The sequence below is a fragment of the Geotrypetes seraphini genome, chromosome 10 (assembly GCF_902459505.1).
Source record: "Geotrypetes seraphini chromosome 10, aGeoSer1.1, whole genome shotgun sequence".
Lineage (NCBI taxonomy): Eukaryota > Metazoa > Chordata > Amphibia > Gymnophiona > Dermophiidae > Geotrypetes > Geotrypetes seraphini.
In genome coordinates, this window is record NC_047093.1 from 34,555,050 (window position 1) to 34,574,947 (window position 19,898).

General features: G+C 46.3%; 1 protein-coding gene across 6 annotated transcripts in view; it reads right to left on the reverse strand.

Annotated features, from left to right (window-relative positions):
* TNRC6C (trinucleotide repeat containing adaptor 6C) overlaps window positions 1–19,898 on the reverse strand; it is a 351,118-nt gene that overhangs the window by 250,971 nt on the left and 80,249 nt on the right. The gene's annotated exons all lie outside the window — the stretch shown is intronic.

Consider the following 19,898-nt stretch of genomic DNA (forward strand, 5'->3'; position numbering starts at 1 on the left):
CTGTTGGCAAGCATTGCATTTTGATAAAGTCGCTTGCCAAATTTATCCATCGTTTTGCCCTCTCTGCCAGGAGGGGTGGAGGCATAAACACTGGAGCCCTGGGTCTTCTTTAAAGTGGACTCGACTAGAAGAGATTCATGGGGTAGTTGAGGTTTGTCGAACCCCGGGATCGGAATGACCCTGTACAAACTATCCAGTTTTCGAGGGGCTCCCGGTACAGTGAGAGGGTTTTCCCAATTTTTGTAAAAAGTTTCCCGTAAGATGTCGTGGACGGGTAACTTAAGGAATTCTTTGGGGGGTTGTTCAAAGTCTAGGGCATCGAGAAAGGCCTGGGACTTTTTAGAGTCGGACTCTAATGGGATAGAAAGAGCCGCCGACATTTCCTGAAGAAATTTGGTGAATGAGGATTGTTCAGGTTTGGAACCGGTATCGACCATCGAGGGTTCCTCGTCCGTTGATGAAGCCTCATCCTCGGAACTGGGTGGGGATTCTTCCCACAAGTCCGGGTCCCTGACGTCGGGGTGTGCAGGACGGGATGGTGGTGTGGAGGCTCAGTGTGGCGAGTCTTAGAGAGAGACTTGCCAGAGCGCATCGAGACGGTACCGGGGGAGGAAGATCGGTGCCGGTCCCGGTCTCGGGGGGGATCGGTGACGTTCTTGATGTCGGGGAGGGTCGGCATCAGAGCGTGGTTGCACGGGAGGATTGAGTGGTTCGGCCGCGAGCACCGGCATGGACGTGTTCAACGGTACCGATGGGGTCGACACCGGTGGTATGGTGCGAGGCTCGGGCCGGTCCGGTACCGGAAGGAGTGGGGCCAACATTGCTGGCAACAGGTGTTGGAGTTGCTGCTGTAGTTGTTCCTGCAATTGGCTTTGGAGTATAGCCGCAATGCGGTCGTCCAGAGGAGGCACCGGTACCGCTTTTTTCTTTTTCGGTACCATAGGTGCCGCTCCATGCCCCGGTGATGAGGAGGCCGATGACGAGGCACTCACCGAAATCGGGGCGGAGCGTTTGCGGGGTCAGCGTGATGCCGGGAGGACCGGCGTCGCCGCTGTGGCAGGAGGGAGCTCAAGGGAAGTGGAAGGCTTCTTAGCCGGCTTACCTGGTGCCAGCGACCCCGAGGAAGGATCAGGCGGTGTCGAAGTAGTCGGTGCCGACTTTTGCGGTGCCGTCAACGGCGAGGCAGATTCCATGGCAGATCCGGTACCGAAAAGGATATTCTGCTGGATCTGCCTATTTTTTAATGTGCGTTTTTTAAGAGTAGCACAGCGGGTGTAGGTATCAGCCCGATGCTCTGGACCCAAGCACTGTAGGCACCAGTTGTGCGGGTCAGTGAGAGAGATCGGGCGTGCACACCGCTGGCACTTCTTAAAGCCCGGCTGAGGGGGCATGAAGGGAAACACGGCCTCCGCAAAATCAAAACCGTAGGCCTGTATGGTGGCAACAGGCCCCGCCAGGGCCGGCCTAAAAATAAGGGAAAAAACTAAAGCAAAGTTTTTTTGTTTTTATTTTGTAGAAAGAAAAAGGAACCCGAAGGTAAAAAGAGCAAAAAAGTGGAGAATTTCGCGAGCGGGAAGGCAAAAAGTAGATTTTTCAAAAGCCGTTGAAAACACATGCGTCTTCTTCGCTCCGCGGAAACGAAGAAACTGGGGACCACGCACTCCTCCGTCGGGCGGGAAGTCACTCGCGCATGCGCGGTGCGGCCAACTAGAACTTTCTAGTTAAAAGTGTCCATACCGGGGCTCCGTCAGTGACGTCACCCATGCGTTAAGAATATGCTGCCTGCTTGTCCTGGGATAAAGAAGGGTATCACGACCAGGATGAAGGAAGTCATCCTACCACTGTATCGTGCAATGGTGCACCCGCATCTGGAATACTGTGTCCAGTACTGGTTGCCGTACCTCAAGAAGGACATGGCAGTACTTGAGGGAGTCCAGAGAAGATAAACTGATAAAGGGTATGGAAAACCTCTCATATACTGACAGACTGAAAAAGCTGGGGCTGTTCTCCCTGGAAAAGCGGAGACTTAGAGGAGACATGATAGAAACCTTAAAGATCCTGAAGGGTATAGAAAAGGTAGACAAGGACAGATTTTTCAGATTATGGGGAACCACAAGTACAAGGGGGCACTCGGAGAAATTAAAAGGGGACAGGTTTAGAACCAACGCTAGGAAGTTCTTTTTCACCCAGAGGGTGGTGGATACATGGAACGCACTTCTGGAGGCTGTGATAGGCCGGAGCACGTTACAGGGCTTCAAAGAAGGTTTGGATAGGTTCCTAGAGGATAAAGGAATTGAGGGGTACAGATAGGAGTAGAGGTGGGTCATAGGGATAGTCAGGGACCACTGCTCAGGCAATAGGCCTGATGGGCTGCCGCGGGAGCGGACCGCTGGGCGAGATGGGCCTCTGGTCTGCCTCAGTGGAGGCAACTTCTTATGTTCTTAGTGACCTGGATTGGCCACTGTGAGGACAGGCTACTGAACTAGATGAACCACTGGTCTGATCTAGTAAGACTATTCTTATGTTCTTATGGCTTATCAATTCCAATCATTTATGAACAGAATTTGTGTTTATTTAGTTTAATTTGGTTGTTGTATTGTGAGAATAGTTTTCTCCATTTATCTCGAAGTAATTGATCCTTTGACTTTCTACAGGCCCTTTTTAGTTTTTGACATTCTTGCTTCATGGACTTCAAAGTCAGATGAGAACTATGGGTTTTTTGGTTTGTTTCTTTTTGCTGCTTCTGGGTAGTTTTCTCTCAGCCAATGGAGCTATATAATTTAGTGTTGTATTCATAGTTTTCATCCATTCTAAGTGGTTTAGGTCTGGGCTAGAGTTCCTCTCCCATAGGTTAGATTCCATATTTTCCCAAAACGCTTGAGTGTTTATTTTCCCTCTAGATCTAATTGTTTTTTCCTTTTGGGTGAGGGTTTTTATGAGAGATTCCACAATTTAAGGTGAACCTGTAGGAGTAATGGTCCGACTAGATCAAAGGTGACTTTCTTCAAGAGTGAGTAGGTTCTGTTCATTTGCTATCACCATATCCAGTGAATGACCTTTTTATAGTGTGCATGAATGAGAGATTGTCGAGGAACTGTGAGTTATTTAACTTCCTCATTTAGGTCATTTTCCATTGGTAGGTTGAAATCTCCTAGCATATCTATGGAGGGTCTTGTTACTGTAGCGACAGATATAAATTTGTATATTTTCAGGGCATATTTTGACCAGAGTCCAGGTGGTCTATAGCACAGCAGGAAACTTAATGGCTATAGTGTTGGGTCTCTTTTTAGTTGTCAGAACAATAGCTCTTAACATAACAATAGTCTTAACAATAGTCTTAACATAGGGACTTAACTTTGATTTCTAGAGAATTTTTGAGAATTATTGCAAGTCCTCCTCCCTTTATTTGAATAATTTTGTAGTCTGTTGGGCACATCTCTAGCGTTAATGGGTCTGAGTTGCTCTTTAGCCATATCTCTGATAAGCATTATTCCTAGGTCAGATTCTGTAATCATATCTTGGATTACAGATGGTTTGTATGGACCTTACATATATATAGAACATTAAATTGCATTAGTGTTTTCTATCCCACCAATACCTTTCAGTTCAAGGTGGTTTACAAAAAGAGTTGGTCTGAGCATTCCCAGGGAGCTTACAGAGTTGATAGATAGAGTGAGCTTACACAAATTAAAGACTAGCATGAGCGATGGATTTTGGGGAAGGGTTTATAAAGTTTTTGATTAGCTCATTTGACAAATTTTTTGAAAAGTATAGTTTTCAGTTCTTTCCTGAATGTTTTGTAGTAGGTCATCTTGGTCAGTAGTTTGGAGAGGTGGCAGTCTATTTTCGCTACTCTGGTGGCTAGTAGTTCGTCATATAGTTTTTTTGCTTTGTATGCCTTTTGCTGGGGGATGGGTGAAGAGAGCTTGTGTTCTCCTTGGTTCTGAAGTGTTATTTCTAATAAGGTGTTTGTTTAGGTAGCTGGTACCAGATCCATTTAGGGCTCTGAATAGGGTATAAAATAATTGCGTGCTTGTATCGGGAGCCAGTGTGAGTCTTGGTAAGCAGTGGTAATGTGATCATATTTTTTCAATGAATATCTCAATCTAAGAGCTGTGTTTTGCACCGTTTGTAATTGTTTTAAGGTATAGGCGGGGCATGACAGGTATAGTAGTCCAGGAGGCCCAGGACCATGAGACTGAATTATTCTTTGTTTAAGTATTTTCTAATTTTCTTAGGTTGTACATGGTTGCGAATGCCTGCAAGTTTATTATAAAATTTGATCAATCGCTTATTCCAAATTCTAAGCAATGAGCAAATCAATAAAATCACAAAAATGGGGACACAAACATAACTAACAAAAAAACCTAAATCTTTGAAGTTGCATGGTGCAGCCCTTCTCTATTATTATTCCCAGCAGTTTTAGGTTGGGTTGTAGGGCGTATATAGCAGGTTACAGGTGATAATATTGAGTAAGGTTTGGGTGTCTCATATATAATGGTTTTTATGTTTTTGTAGGTGCTTTTTATGAGGTTTCAGTTCATACGTTTTCGGTTGTGAGTTGTTGCCATTTCAAAATTACATGCCATCCTATCACTGCAGCATATCAGATGTCTATGCATTATGTAGAACCTAGTAATTGCCTTATCTTTTTGAATTCATATATAATGATAGGGATACTGTTTAGTTTGTGATCCGTTTTTTTAGGCATGACACTCCTCTGGTGGCCATCAATCATAGGCTCATTTTATTCAGTCAGTCCATATTTCCTTAGTGAGAGTCTGAGTTTGTTGCTTTCGCTCTTACTTTGGTATTCTGTCCAACTTTCTGATTTAGCGTCTTTGGTTATATTAGTTGAGGGTGTTTATTATTTATGAGCTGCGTAATACAGGAGATTACTCGCCATTTGATTCTTTCTTGTGTTGTCTGGTGGTTCATGGGTTTTTCACTGTTTCTGTGTGCCTAAGGTTTGCGGTTAGCTGGATTCTTAATACTGTGCAAAGAAGCACATCTTTGGCAACATGCCACCAGGCATATTATAGGCACCCTTGACGTCGGGTGCCAGGTAGCAGCACTACCTCTCCCACCTCTGGCTGCAGTCTTTTTCCGCTTTGGGCAGCTCCCAAGTGGACCTCTAACCTCTCAATGGTTAAGCTGGACCTGGAAATGCATTGAGGCATGCATTTTCTTAACATTTGGAAGAAACAAGTAAATCTCTGGGCACCAAGGTAGACGGTGAGCAGCAGATCAGGTAGGGAAAAGGACGACGACGATACCAGAGTCAAGAAGGTGCTTTACACTCTCCAGTTAAGAGTATATAGAAAGGGCAAAAAGCACTATGGATCTCACTTAGTTTTTCTAATCAGGATTAGCATGCTTCCATCCTGTTGAATTCAGATATTTTCAGAAACCCTCTGCAGTGGAGCCTGCAGGTCCCCAGAATCCCATCTCAGGGGAATCATTCTTTTTTTTTTTTTTTCGGTTTTAAATTTTTTATTCATTTTTCATACTACAACGGAAAAATTATGTTCTTACCTGTTAATTTTCTTTCCTTTAGACGCAGCAGATGAATCCAGAGACCAATGGGATAGCCTACATCTACCAGCAGGCGGAGAAAGAGAAACTGATTAACAGATGATCCTATTGGCTGGGACTCCTCCTGCATCTCCAGTATAGCTCCTTGCCCAAGCATTTGTAACCATCAACAGGTATAGCACGTAAAAAAAAAAACTTCTTCCCATAACAAAATTAAAAAGGTAATAATACACAATACCACCGACAATAACAACAAACCATGAAAGATGCAACAGAAAAATCGACAGTCAAAATCCAGAAAGGGTGGGGCTCTGGATTCATCTGCTGCGTCTAAAGGAAAGAAAATTAACAGGTAAGAACATAAATTTTCCTTCCTTAGCAACAGCAGCAGATGAATTCAGAGACCAATGGGATGTAGCAAAGCAATCCTCAATCTGGTTGGGAAGCAAACGCCGCCTCCGCAACAACCGAAGCACTAAATGAATCTTCCGCAGGCGCCCCCTCATCCAGCCAGCAATGCTGAGATAAAGCACTCGCGGAAGACCAAGAAACCGCAGGACAAAACACCTCCAAGGCTGAAGGGACATGAAGTTCATCCACCAACCGCTTTCCTGCCATCAAGGAAGCGGAAAGAAGGTCCCCCCCAGTGAGTAAGGGAGGCTGGGGATGCTACCCTACATTTGTCGCATCCCCTGAAGAATACAAAGAGGTGAGCCAAACGACCCAAAAGACGTGAGAAGCCGAGAGAGTGCGGAGAATGCTACGCACATTCAAAAAACCACAGCGAAGAACAAAACTCGCCACCCCAGTCATCCTCCCAGCAAAAAGGAAGAAAAAGCGAGAGCGGCATCAAAGAAAGGATGACATCACCTTAGAAAGAAATTGAGGTACTGCCCAAACCGACACCTCAGAAATTGCAGATCAGAAATAAGAATCCCCGCCTTAGAAGGCCAGCAACTCAGAAAACCGTCAAGCGGAAGCCATGACTACAAGGAACACCATGTTGATCGGCACAGCCTTTTAGAGTCTCAAAAGACAAGATCAAAATGAATCCGGCATGTAACCGCAAATAAGTACCCTAAGACCGGACTCCAGACAGGGTTGCTGAAGAGGTGCACGAAGATTCAGTACTCCGTGGAGGAACAGAACTACACGAAGCTGAAAAGTAAGTGAAGAGCGAGATACCCAGCCCATGGAAAACTCGAAGACTGTCACTTGAATATGACGGGAAATGGACGCCAAGACCCTGGCAATACGCTTGCGCCAAAAAAGAAAGAATATAAAACATAGAACTCAGGATGAGTGCAAACGTGGAGAAGAAGCCATGAAAGGAAAAGCCTCCAAATGGAAGTAGAAGCCACAGGAGAATACATCAGGATCACCTGGAGAAGAGAAGAAAAAACCTGCTTCGCATAACCCATACAAGGCAGCTATGACTGTGCAAAAGCCAGGTCGTAACATCAAAGTAGGACGAATAGCTATGTGGTCGAACTCTAGGAGAGTAAATCTGGAGATACCAGGAATCTCAACAAGTCGGCCGTCGAAAGACTCAACAGATCCGCATAGCAAGGATGGCGCAGCCAAGCCAGAGCCACTCCAATTACGGAGCCCTGAAAGCGAGCTTGAGATGGCAAATCCATCCAATTATTAGCCAGGGGAAAACACCAGAAAAGAGAAACCAGAGACGAGAAAGAAGCAACGCTGCTACCCCCTCTGACCGCCAGACCCCACATCTGTTGAGGAAGCTAGGAAGCCTTGCATTCCAAGATGAGGCCAGGAGGTCAAGGTCCAGGAGATCGCCCCTGTATATAAAGAGATGAAACGCCCGAGCAAATCGTCCAGGATGGAGAAGATGTTACTAACACCACTATGTATGTTTGCGAAAGCGCCGAAAGGCGCACCCAGCGCTGCATCGGTCAACCAACTCGAGATGGTTCATGCTCAGATATGGCGGTCCATGCTCAGATATGGCGGTGAGAAAGTCTATCGAAACCCACTTCCTGTCCTGTAAAAACAAGACGGACAGAAGAGCAAGAGGAGATTCCACCCAGCGAAGTAGAACATGATGGCACTCACCAACCGATTACATCACGTACCATCCCTGGGGTAGAGCAATACCACCGTAATAACCCCGTCCTAAAAGACCTGTCATGTCATGTCACGGTCCGAAACCCCTGAAACGAAAGCCGGACCGTGCTGCAGTCCAGAAGAAAGAACGAGTACCTTGCGCTGAGGATTGAAGGCACTGAGTCCCCCAACCCGACAGCCTGTGACATGTAACGACTGCGAGCCAGTCGGGCGAAGACCGAGACATGCCTCTGACAGAGCAACCTCGCTGAGTCACCAAAGTATAGGGAGCGATGCATGAGGATCCGACTAGATACCACAAGCGGAGCCTCGAGATACATGGAACAACCGGAACAAAAAACAACTGCTTTAGCGTTCACATGTGAAAGCGAGCCGAAGCGCCCAGTTGAGTCACCAGCATAGATGTCAGAACCTGCACAGAATCCCATACTCACGGTCCTGGTGACCGAAGAAGGCAAAACTGAGACCGCAACCTGTGGCTCGGGCTCTGGGAAGAAACACACGGGAGCAACAGCCCCTGATATCCCAAAAGGTAGCATAGGAGAAGAGGACCCAATAGAAATCCAAAGAAGCACATCCAAAGAATTGACGAAAAGAAGTTCAAATAACAGAAATCACCCTTTTTGTGACCGACCAGTTGATCCAGCCGGGCCAAGGGTGGCACAGCAAATACCCCAGTGACAGAATGGACATATGGGAAAGGTAAGTAGACATGTAGGAGACCGAGGCGGACAAAAACTCTCCCTGATGCTCCACAGCAACGATCGATCTCAAAAGTTTTATTTTATTTTATTATATATTTTGAAATATTAAAAATAGTTTAACTTTGAGAAACTAATTGACCCAGAGGAGATTCAGCCCTTGACCGACCGATCCCCCCGTTACGGTCACCATGAAGAAAACTGAATAACTTCCTTTGCCCATGTTCCGAAGGAATTGGAACTACTGCCTCTTGGTTCCAGGAAGCCTTGAAGGGAACCTAGCCCCACATCACCATCGGCAGCTCAATATACAGCGAGCTCAAAATAAAGCGAGTCTGAGAAAGAATCAGGAAAGGGAGAAAAGGAATCAAAGTTGAACAGACATTCTCTCGTCCACCCCCCTCCGCCAGAAAACTGAATGAGGTATCAGACCCTTTGCGAACTACACAAGGTAGGCTGGGGAACTGGCTGGAAGAGAGTTGAAAATCCTGGAGGAAAGAAGTAACTGTCCTGAGAAAACTCCAGTGTAGCGGTACAAGAAAGAAGAGGAACAGAAGCAAACTGCTAACCCGGACCCTATCGAATGGAATTCCGAAAACAGGGTCGTGACGGCTAGGAGTGGACACAACACCACATAAGCTTCTCTCCAACATCAACGGCTCCATCAATAAAGACACCCTAAGGGAAAAGCAGAAACTGAGTCTAGTGCCCCTTAGCAAAGTCCATGTACCTGGCAGGGAGAAAGAGAAAACACCCTGTCCAAAAAGAAACTGCAGAGATGATGCAAACTGACAAACAGCCCTGTCTCCCCCCTCAGAGAGCCGCCCAGTACATGGCTACAAGGGAACGAACCCGCGCATAACAAGGCGAAGAGGGAAAAACAGGGGAGCTGATTAACATACGGCAGGAGAAGACGATAGCCGTACAAGGCTATTGAGTATCCCGAAAAACACAGGACCCTGCGTTGTTCCAGACACAAACAAAACCTAGTCCTGCCCGCTTGAAAAGTCAAGGTGCCACCAGACAACCCCACATTACCAGGAGAGTGCAGCCCCAACAGGAAACCTAGCACTCAAGTACAAGGAAAGTTGATTTTTTTTGTTTGTTTTTTCCGATTCCTTATCCATTTTATTATCTTACAAGAAGTGTACACTATCACTTAAACTCTTCAGCAATATAATATACATACATATTACAAGGACATATTTCAATAGCGCCACCTGATACCAGCAGCATGGCCCCAAGGCGCAAAGAAGAGGAAACAGACAAAAGTCATAATTCTCATCACACCGGGACCCCAGGAGGTAGGAGGAGAGATCCGAACCAAGACCCGGGTATCCCTCCCCCGCCGCTGACCATCCCAGCGGCAAAGCACCTCCTGCTGACCCAGTGCCGGAACAAGCTGCAACCGAGGAGCCAATCGCATAATGGTCTCCCTCTCCAGCGCCCTCGGGCAAGGCAGGATGGCTCCCATACCCCAAAGAATCACCTCGGGAGTGAGTCCAACCGCCGCGTGAACAGCAGCTGCAACCCCCCCAATGCAGCCAGGACCAGAACCGGGAGGCCGGTGAGGTGCGGAGATAAGGCTGCAGCTGAAACAGGCGCTAAGAACGCCGTGACGCTGCCGCCAGCGTCGGAGCACAAGCGCAAGCCACCCGCTCGCTGAAAGGCACTGGCTCCACAACCGCGTCCATCTTGGCAGCTTGAACACAGCCGCGGCACCTGCTGTGCACAGGACAGCCCCAGTGAACAGGACGCAAAAGCCAGGACTCTCCCGCCCACGCACTAGAACAAGCTCGCGGCTCCCACACACGGGAAAGCACCGATTTGAACAACCGTGCCCAAGATACCAAACAGGAGGCCTCTACTGAAACATCCACACATTTCAAATTATAAACTCCCCATACTGCACAGTTTTCACTGCCCAACAAGGCTTAGATGTTGAGGAATAAGTTAGCTATTTATAAAGGCACGCGACCGCACAGCTGCAGGTACTCCAGAACAAGCATAAGACCAACAACAAAATCCGTAGGCCTAAGACAACCACAAAATAATGGAACCCGCAGATGCAATGCAAAAAAGGAATACTCACAACCTGGCTTACAGGGCTGGCAGACGCCTGTTGAGCACCCCTGAGAAGGCATAATCACAAATAGCAAATGGTCTCCTTTTTTTTTTTAAAGGGAAAGAAGAAAAAAGTAGAGACCCAATAAACCCCTCTATCACTGGAGGGAATGTGAGGCAGGGACCTGGGGGGGCCCAGGTGTAACCCCTAAAGCCGGCACCGTTCAGCCAGACACCCCTGTCTCACTGAAGAGAAAATCTCAACAGGAGAAATAGAATTGGCAACTCACTGAAGAGAAAGCCTCAACAGGAGAAAATAATGTTCCAGCCACAGCCAGAATCCAGGAGCTAGATGAATAGCAACCATAACCTGCTGGGAGATAGAGAGTACTGGAGATGCAGGAGGAGTCCCAGCCAATAGGACCACCTGTTAATCAGTTTCTCTATCTCCGCCTGCTGGTAGATGTGGGCTATCCCATTGGTCTCTGGATTCATCTGCTGCTGTTGCTAAGGAAAAGTGTATCATATAAAGTTATACAATCTCATAAAATACACACTTGATATTCCTTCATGCATCACTATAAATACAACATATCATTCTATAGTCATGTACTATAATATTTGAAAAAGTATGTAATACATAATATGTATAACAATTATTCTATAGCTCCATTGATTCTGAAGTACATTACTCTAATATTGTTTCTTTTTAGTTATTTACTATAAATTATCTGGCCTTCTACTTAAGTTTCTGCCAGTACCATAACCAAAGGCAAATGGCACTATTCTCCGATACAAACATTCTAAAGAGAAATTAACACTATACTGTAGCCTCTGAATATAACCATAAAGAAAACTGTATTAAACTGCCCATTTATAAATAGTCGTTATGTCAACCAAATTTAGCCTGTATATTTGTTGTTTGAGCTGACAGCTCTCAGTTGATCAGGCTGTTGTCATAGCAACATCCAGTGCATAACTAATACACATCCAGCAAAGTCAAGGCTAGATTAACTTATTGCATGTCACCAATGAGAAATTACTATTTCAAAGGTAATTTTCTGTACTAATGTATAATGCACCCTAAATTGAATTACATTAATTAAATGCCACTCCCAGTAAATCAGAGACTATTACATAAATGTTAGAAGAAATTAAAAGATGTTTTAATAAAGCTTACTAATAATATTAACCAACAGTTATTGCTTCATATGAATTCAGATTTTTATTCAATCTTAGGACAAGTATGCTCTTTCAAAGGGAAATATATCTTTCTTTCTTTTTTTTTTTTAGCAAATTAAGCTCCTCATTCATTCCTTTATACATTACTTTTACTCCAAATCACTGTACATCAAAAAGGACTCATCATGTTGCTGTACTAAGAACATAAGAATAGTCTTACTGGATCAGACCAATGGTCCATCCTGACCAGCATCCCACATTAACAGCAGCCAATCACAAGTACCTGGCAAAAACTTAAATAGTAGCAACATTTCATGCTACCGATCTAGGTCAAGCAGTGGCTTCCTCAATGTCTGTCTCAATAGGAGACTCTGAACTTGTCCAAACCTTCTTTTAAACCAGCTACATTAACTACTATTGCCACATCCTCTAGCAATATGTTCCAGAGCTTAACTATTCTCCAAGTGAAAAAATATTTCCTCCTATTGGTTTTAAAAGGATTTCCCTGTAACTCCACATTGAGTGTCCCCCTAGTCTTTGTAATTTTTAAACGAGAAAAAAAAAAAAATTGATCCACTTGTATCCATTCTATACCACTCAGGATTTTGTAGACTTCAGTCATATCTTCCTTCAGCCATCTCCTTTCCAAGTTGAAGAGCCCTACCTCTCTAATCTTTCCTTATACGAGAGGAATTCCATCGCCTTTATCATCTTGATCACTCTTCTTTGAATCTTTTCTAATTCCGCTATATCTTTTTTGCGATAAGGAGACCAGAATTGAACACAATACTCAAAGTGAGGTCACACTAAGGAGCGATACAGAGGCATTATTACCATACCTTTTCTAATAATTCCTAGCATCGTTTGTTTTTTTGGCTACTTGCTTGTTTGCTTTTTTGGCCACATATTGGACTATTTTAGATTTGGTCCTTGCTGGAATGCAGGGCATTGGGTCTGCTGGGAAGCAGTGATAACATGATGAAATATGAACTGAAATCTTGAGCGACGTGACTAAAGAAATGTACAGTAGCAGCATTTAATCTTTAAAAGAGCGTTTACAATAAAATGAGGAAAATGGTTAAAAAGAAGCTAAAAGGATCGATGTCAAAGTTTAGGACTGCAAATCAGATATGAATGCTATTTAAAAATTAGTCTTTAAGCCTGTTAGATTAACGGGTGCTAGAATAGATGTGTGTGTCTTTCTTTCTCTCACCTTAGCCGCTTTCTGTCTTTCTTTCTTTCTGTCTCTCTCTCCTTGGACGCTGTCTGTCTTCCTTTCTGTCTGTCTCTCTCCCTTGCCCCCTGCCTGCATGTATTTCTCTGTTGTGCCATGCCTGCCTGCTCTGTGGCCCCCTTCTGTTTCCCCCCTCCCAGAGCAAAGCATGATTGCTGTCTGCCCCCCAGCATACCCCTCCCCCCAAAGCAGCCCCCTTTCCCTCTCCCCCTCCACTTCTTACCCGCACGACACCCTCCTGCCGCTGCCGAGTCAAACTGCCGCTGAATTCACTACGTGCGCCCCAAGGTGGCATATGCGCCACAAGCCACCCCATGCGCTGCAATTGGAATGTGGCCACGGATGTAGACATCACAGCGGCAGGGATCACGAAACCCTAAGCGTGCATGCGCACTTAGGGTTTTATTATAGAGGATGCCATCACTGTTGCCCAAACCAGATTATTCCACGCATTAACAAAGATGGAAAGAAGAGAAAGCAAGAGATAAGGTTAAAGGGTGAAGTGAAAGAGCCTATTTAAGATAGAAAAACATCTTTAAATAATGAAAAAAAGGATCCAAATGAAGAAAATAAGAGACATAAGAACTGGCAAGGCACTGATAAAGAAAGCTAAAAAAAGAATTTGAAGAGAAATTTGTCAAAGAGGCAAAAAAACTCATAGTAAATTTTTTTAGGTACATCAGAAGCAGAAAACCTGTGAGGGCAGGGGAGGCTGACACAGCGGGCGGACTAGAACAGGAGGAAAGAGAGCAGCGGAGAGGTTAGGTGAAGCAAAAGGAGAGTCGGAGAAGGCAGAAAAAGGGGGCGGAGAGGAGCAGAGAAGGCAGGAGAAGCAGCAAAGGGACAGGGCAGAGGAGGCTGACACAGCGGGCGGACTAGAACAGGAGGAAAGAGAGCAGCGGAGAGGTTAGGTGAAGCAAAAGGAGAGTCGGAGAAGGCAGAAAAAGGGGGCGGAGAGGAGCAGAGAAGGCAGGAGAAGCAGCAAAGGGACAGGGCAGAGGAGGCTGACACAGCGGGCGGACTAGAACAGGAGGAAAGAGAGCAGCGGAGAGGTTAGGAGAAGCAAAAGGAGAGTCGGAGAAGGCAGAAAAAGGGGGCGGAGAGGAGCAGAGAAGGCAGGAGAAGCAGCAAAGGGAGCGGGTGGTAGCCCCGCCCACCCCCGACGTCACAGCCGAGCTCCCCCATAAAAGGGGTCGAGCCAACGGCGCCCGGCTGTTCGGCGCGCGGCGAAGGCGAGCGGCAAAGGCGCTCGCCTTAGCGAGAGCGCCTTTGCGAAGGGCCTCAAGAAGGGCATCAAGGAAGGGCTATCAACTTTAGCCGTCTCTCTAGTTAATTAGCCAATTGATTTCAGTCTTTCTTCAATCTCACCTCTTCCAAATCTTTCAACTCTCTTCTTTCTACCTAACCAACAAGCAACCAAACCCTTGCACTTAACAGGAGGTCCACACCAATCACTCTATCCCTAAACCATCTTAAACAGGCAGACCACACTATCCTCTAACATCCTCTAATCAGACTGACCTCACTAGCACACTAACAAGCAGGCAAATCTAACCAACAATTAATTAACTACTCTATCCCTCTGACTAAGAACTAACTACTTCTATCCCTCCAACCTCAACACCTTCTGACCTACACCTAACAGCCCCTACCCCTTAAAAAAAAAAAAACATAAAATAAATTAAATAAAAATTTTTCTTTATTTTTCAATGGCAGGCAGAACTAGAAGCAGCAAGACTTCAACCAAGACAGGCACTTCATTAGCCGGTAGTTCCCAGGGGATGGCTACGGTCTTCATACAGTCAGAAGGAAAGCCAGGACAGAGAGCGGAGGTCTCTGTACAGACCGAGGCCATCCCCTCAAAGATGTCTACAGTCTCCACACAGACGGAAGCAATGGTTCAGCCTGTTGAAAGCCTTCTGCAAGAGCTGAGGAGCCTGAGAGAAGAGGTTCAACGCTTAAGAAGCATCCGTGACGATGAAACCTTCATCGATGGAGTCATACAGGAGCTGTCCCAGATCGCTGAACAAGAACCTGACAGGACCATCCTAGAGACACCCAAAGCTTCAAAACCTACAAACTTGAAACCAACCATCGGTATTCAGGAAGTTACTGAGGACGCTGATTCCTGGCAGCTTGTGACTTCCTCCACAGGAAAACGCAGTAAACCTAATTCTGTTTCTTTCTCTCACATGCAGGGCAACTCCACATCGACACCTCAAATCACCCTTAAGAACAGATACCAGCTGCTTCAGGAAGATCCTGACAACGAGATACAGGAGGTTGTTCAGCAGACGGTTCCAGTTCCGGAGTCAACAGATCGAACCACCCCTAAGAAGCGCAGGGTGGTAGTCATCGGGGATTCGCTACTAAGGGGCACCGAGGGACCAATTTGTAGACCACATCTGCAATCAAGAGAGGTCTGCTGTTTGCCAGGGGCCAGGATCCGGGATGTAACTGCTTGCCTGGACAGACTCATCAAGCCCAGAGACCACTTCCCCATGATTCTCATCCACGTCGGAACCAATGACACCGCCAGGAGCACTGCGGAGAGCATACCCGATGACTTCAGAGCCCTGGGTGAGAAGCTGAGGAGGATGGATGCGCAGGTGGTCTTCTCCTTGATCCTCCCAGTGAGGGGCAAGGGCAGGGCCAGGGAGGATCGCATCCGGAGGGCGAACGACTGGCTGCGAGGATGGTGCAAGGAGATGAACTTTGGGTTCCTGCACCATGGAGAGGCACTGCAAGGATTACAGGGACCAGACGGGTTACACCTGACCAGAAGAGGGAAGAACGTCCTGGGACACCGCTTAGCCCGCCTACTTCACAAGGCTTTAAACTAGGTAAGTTGGGGGAGGGTACTGGCACAAACAACCTACTTGAAGAGTTAAGCTACCAATTTCTTCTTGAGACTGAAGTAAGGGAGACTAAAGAAAGTAAACACTATAATTCAGGGTCACATTATAATTCTGGGTCACATTGTTATGCTGGGGCTAAGGGGAGTATACATTGTAAATCTGGGTCTAAGGGGAGTTCAAATTGTAATTCTGGATCTAGGAGGGGTGCACACTGTGATTCTGGGACTAGGAGAAGTACGCATTGTAATTCTGGGTCCAGCGACAGAATACACACTGCAAACTGTATTATAGGAAGTCAAGCTGCTCAAGAGGGAATACCCCCACAGAGTACACACAATTCTGAGTCTGGGTTAGGCATAAACTGTAGTTCTGGGTATGGGGAGTCCGGGAAAGGTGCACGTTGCAGCTCTGGGTCTAGGAAGAGTACGAGACATGCAAATAATGCTAAAGGTGGCCTAGTTGCTATAGCAGGAATGTCCCCACTGAGACATAACAAACATACAACATGGAGGGCTATGTACGTCAACGCCCACAGTCTGGGAAACAAGATCCTGGAACTGGAAACAGAAATGATAAATGCCGACTTGGATGTGGTGGCGATATCTGAGTCCTGGCTCACAGACTCCCACGGGTGGGACATGGTCATACCGGGTTACAACTTGCTTCGCCGGGACAGGGAGGGCAAAATGGGAGGAGGTGTAGCATTATATACTAAAGATGACATTAAAGTCACCAGAATCACAGATGTACGGTACACTGGGGAATCCCTTTGGGTAAATTTGGCCAGAGGGAAGGACAAATGCCTGTATCTTGGCGTAGTATACAGACCCCCAAGACAACAGGATGACCAAGATATGGAATTAATCGGAGATATAGAGAATATCACCTTGTGTGGGGACACAGTATTGTTAGGTGACTTCAACATGCCTGATGTGGATTGGGTCACGCTTTCCTCTGCTTCATGCAGCAGCAGGAGGCTATTAAATTCCTTGAAGGGAACAGGACTAAGGCAACTAGTGTTGGAACCAACAAGGGATCAGGCAATCCTAGACCTGATACTTACCAATGAAGAAAGTGTCACAGAGGTCTCGGTGGGAGACACATTGGCCTCCAGCGACCACAACATGGTATGGTTCAATCTCAGAAAAGGTTTCACTAAATCTACCACACTGACCAAGGTCCTTAAATTCAAGGACACAAACTTCAAAGAAATGGGAGACTTCGTTCACCAGGTGCTACAAAGCCAAACAGAAACCGATAACGTGGAAGAAATGTGGTCAACTATGAAAGCCACCATACAGGAAGCAACAAACCGCTATGTTAAATCGGTAAGTAAACGGAGTAGGAACAATAAGCCACAATGGTTCTCTACGGAGATCTCGGACCTCATCAAGGAGAAGAAAAAAGCATTCATCTCTTACAAACAATCAGGGAAACAGGACTCCAGGGAAATCTATCTGACCAAGTCAAAAACAGTCAAAACAGCAGTTAGGGAGGCCAAATTCCGAATGGAGGAGTCTTTAGCAAGGAACATAAAGAGAGGAGAAAATCCTTTTTCAGGTATATCAGTGACAGGAACAAGAACTCAGGTGGGATAGTACGCCTCAGGAAACCAGGGGGAGACTATGCAGAAACGGACTCGGAGAAAGCCCAACTGTTAAATGAATACTTCTGCTCAGTCTTCACCCGCAAGGCGCCGGGACTTGGTCCTCAGCTGCAGACAAGGGTTGACTCAGCTGATCCATTTAGTAATTTCGAGTTTACGCCCAGCAGTGTCTACTGCGAGCTGTCAAAGCTCAAGGTTAACAAGGCAATGGGGCCTGACAACCTACACCCCAGGGTGCTCAGGGAGTTGTGTGATGTCTTGGCGGAACCGCTATCCGCACTCTTCAATCTCTCCCTTAGTACAGGTGACGTCCCGTTGGACTGGAAAATGGCTAACGTCATCCCACTCCATAAGAAAGGCTCCAAGATGGAAACAGCAAACTACAGACCGGTGAGTCTCACATCAATAGTGAGCAAACTAATGGAAACTCTAATCAAATGCCAATTGGATACGATCATGAACGAGGAGAATCTACGTGATCCCCGTCAACATGGATTTACTAAGGGGAGATCCTGCCAATCCAACCTGATCGGCTTCTTTGACTGGGTGACGAGAAAGCTGGATGTTGGGGAGTCCCTGGACATCGTATACCTGGACTTCAGCAAAGCATTCGATAGCGTACCACACCGCAGGTTGCTGAGCAAAATGAGTTCTATAGGATTGGGCGACACGCTGACGAAATGGATTGGGAACTGGCTTGAGGGTAGGCTTCAGAGGGTAATGGTGAATGGCACCCCCTCCGAAACGACGGAGGTGATCAGTGGAGTGCCACAGGGCTCCGTCCTGGGCCCGATCCTGTTCAACATCTACATAAGAGACTTGGCAGAAGGTCTCCGAGGTAAAATAACATTATTCGCTGATGACGCCAAACTAAGCAATGTAGTGGCCAAGAGTACAACAGACAAAAACTCAATGCCCGACAACATGATGCACGACCTACTACTACTGGAGCGCTGGTCTAGGTCCTGGCAACTCAGCTTCAATGCCAAAAAATGCAAAGTCATGCACCTAGGCAGCCATAATCCATGCAAGACTTACACCCTAAATGGCGAGATCCTAACAAGAACTGAAGCAGAGCGTGACCTAGGGGTGATCGTCAGTGAGGACATGAAGGCTGCCAGTCAAGTGGAGCAAGCTTCCTCCAAAGCAAGGCAAATCATAGGTTGCATACGCAGGGGTTTTGTCAGCCGTAAGCCTGAAGTCATTATGCCATTGTATAGATCCATGGTGAGACCACACCTGGAGTACTGTGTGCAATTTTGGAGGCCGCATTACCGAAAAGATGTGCTGAGACTAGAGTCGGTGCAGAGAATGGCAACCCGGATGATCGCGGGTCTCAAGGATCTCCCTTACGAGGAAAGGCTGGATAAGTTACAGCTCTACTCACTCGAGGAACGCAGAGAGAGGGGAGACATGATCGAGACGTTCAAGTATCTCACAGGTCGCATCGAAGTGGAAGAAGATATCTTCCTTCTCATGGGTCCCACGGCAACCAGGGGGCACCCGTGGAAAATCAGTGGAGGGAAACTGCACAGTGACACCAGGAAATTCTTTTTCACTGAGAGAGTGGTTGATCGCTGGAATAATCTTCCACTTCAGGTCACTGAGGCCAGCAGCGTGCCTGATTTTAAGGCCAAATGGGATAGATACGTGGGATCTATTCACTGAGTTAGGTGGGGAAGGGTCATTGCGGTGGGCAGACTGGATGGGCCGTGGCCCTTATCTGCCGTCTATTTCTATGTTTCTATGTTTCTATGGAATCTGTGGGACCATTGGATGATCAAGGAGCAAAAGGGGTACTCAAGGAGAATATGGCGATAGTGGCGAGAATGAATGAATTATTTGCTTCAGCCCTTAGAAAAGAAGTAAGGGATCTACCTGAACCGGTTATCAAGGGTGATGATGCAGAGGAACTGAAAAATCTTGGTGAACCTGGAAGACATACTAAGCCAAATTGACAAGTTAAAGAGCAATAAATCACTTGGACTGGGTGGTATACATCCCAGGGTGCTGAAAAAACTCAAACATGAAACTGTTTTTAGTGATCTGTAACCTATCGCGAGACTACAATGGGAACTTGTGGCAGGCATTTTTGATCGTGGCTCTCACAGGGCAGGAGTGTAGGAAGATCACTCTTGCCCCGCTTAACCGCTAGACCACCAGGGCTTTAAAGGTAAGATCTGCAGGGGTCATGGAGGCAGGAGGGAGACAAAGTGGTTTAGAGTCAACCGGGACAGGACGCAAGAAGGATCGCTCCTGTCCCAGGTCATCGCTGGACCACTAGGACTTCAGGCAGGCCCACGGGAGGCCTACAACAAGTCCAGACCTAAGGACCCAAATATAAACTGAGACCTCCATTTCTGGGCCATTTATTTTGTCCCCAAATATTTTGTCTCTATTCAAGTATATACGATATTCTATTCTTGCAATATAATTTGTACCCGAGTAACACAGTGTCCATTGATTGTCCTCCTTCCACTGTCTCTGAGATGCCTATTATATTAACTTCATCATTCAGTGCTATATACTCTTAACTCTCCTTAAGCTGCCTTTAAATTGTTACAGGCAGAACAAATTTCAAACAAAATTTGTACACTTTAATAAATGCTGGCAAAAAGACCAAAATATCC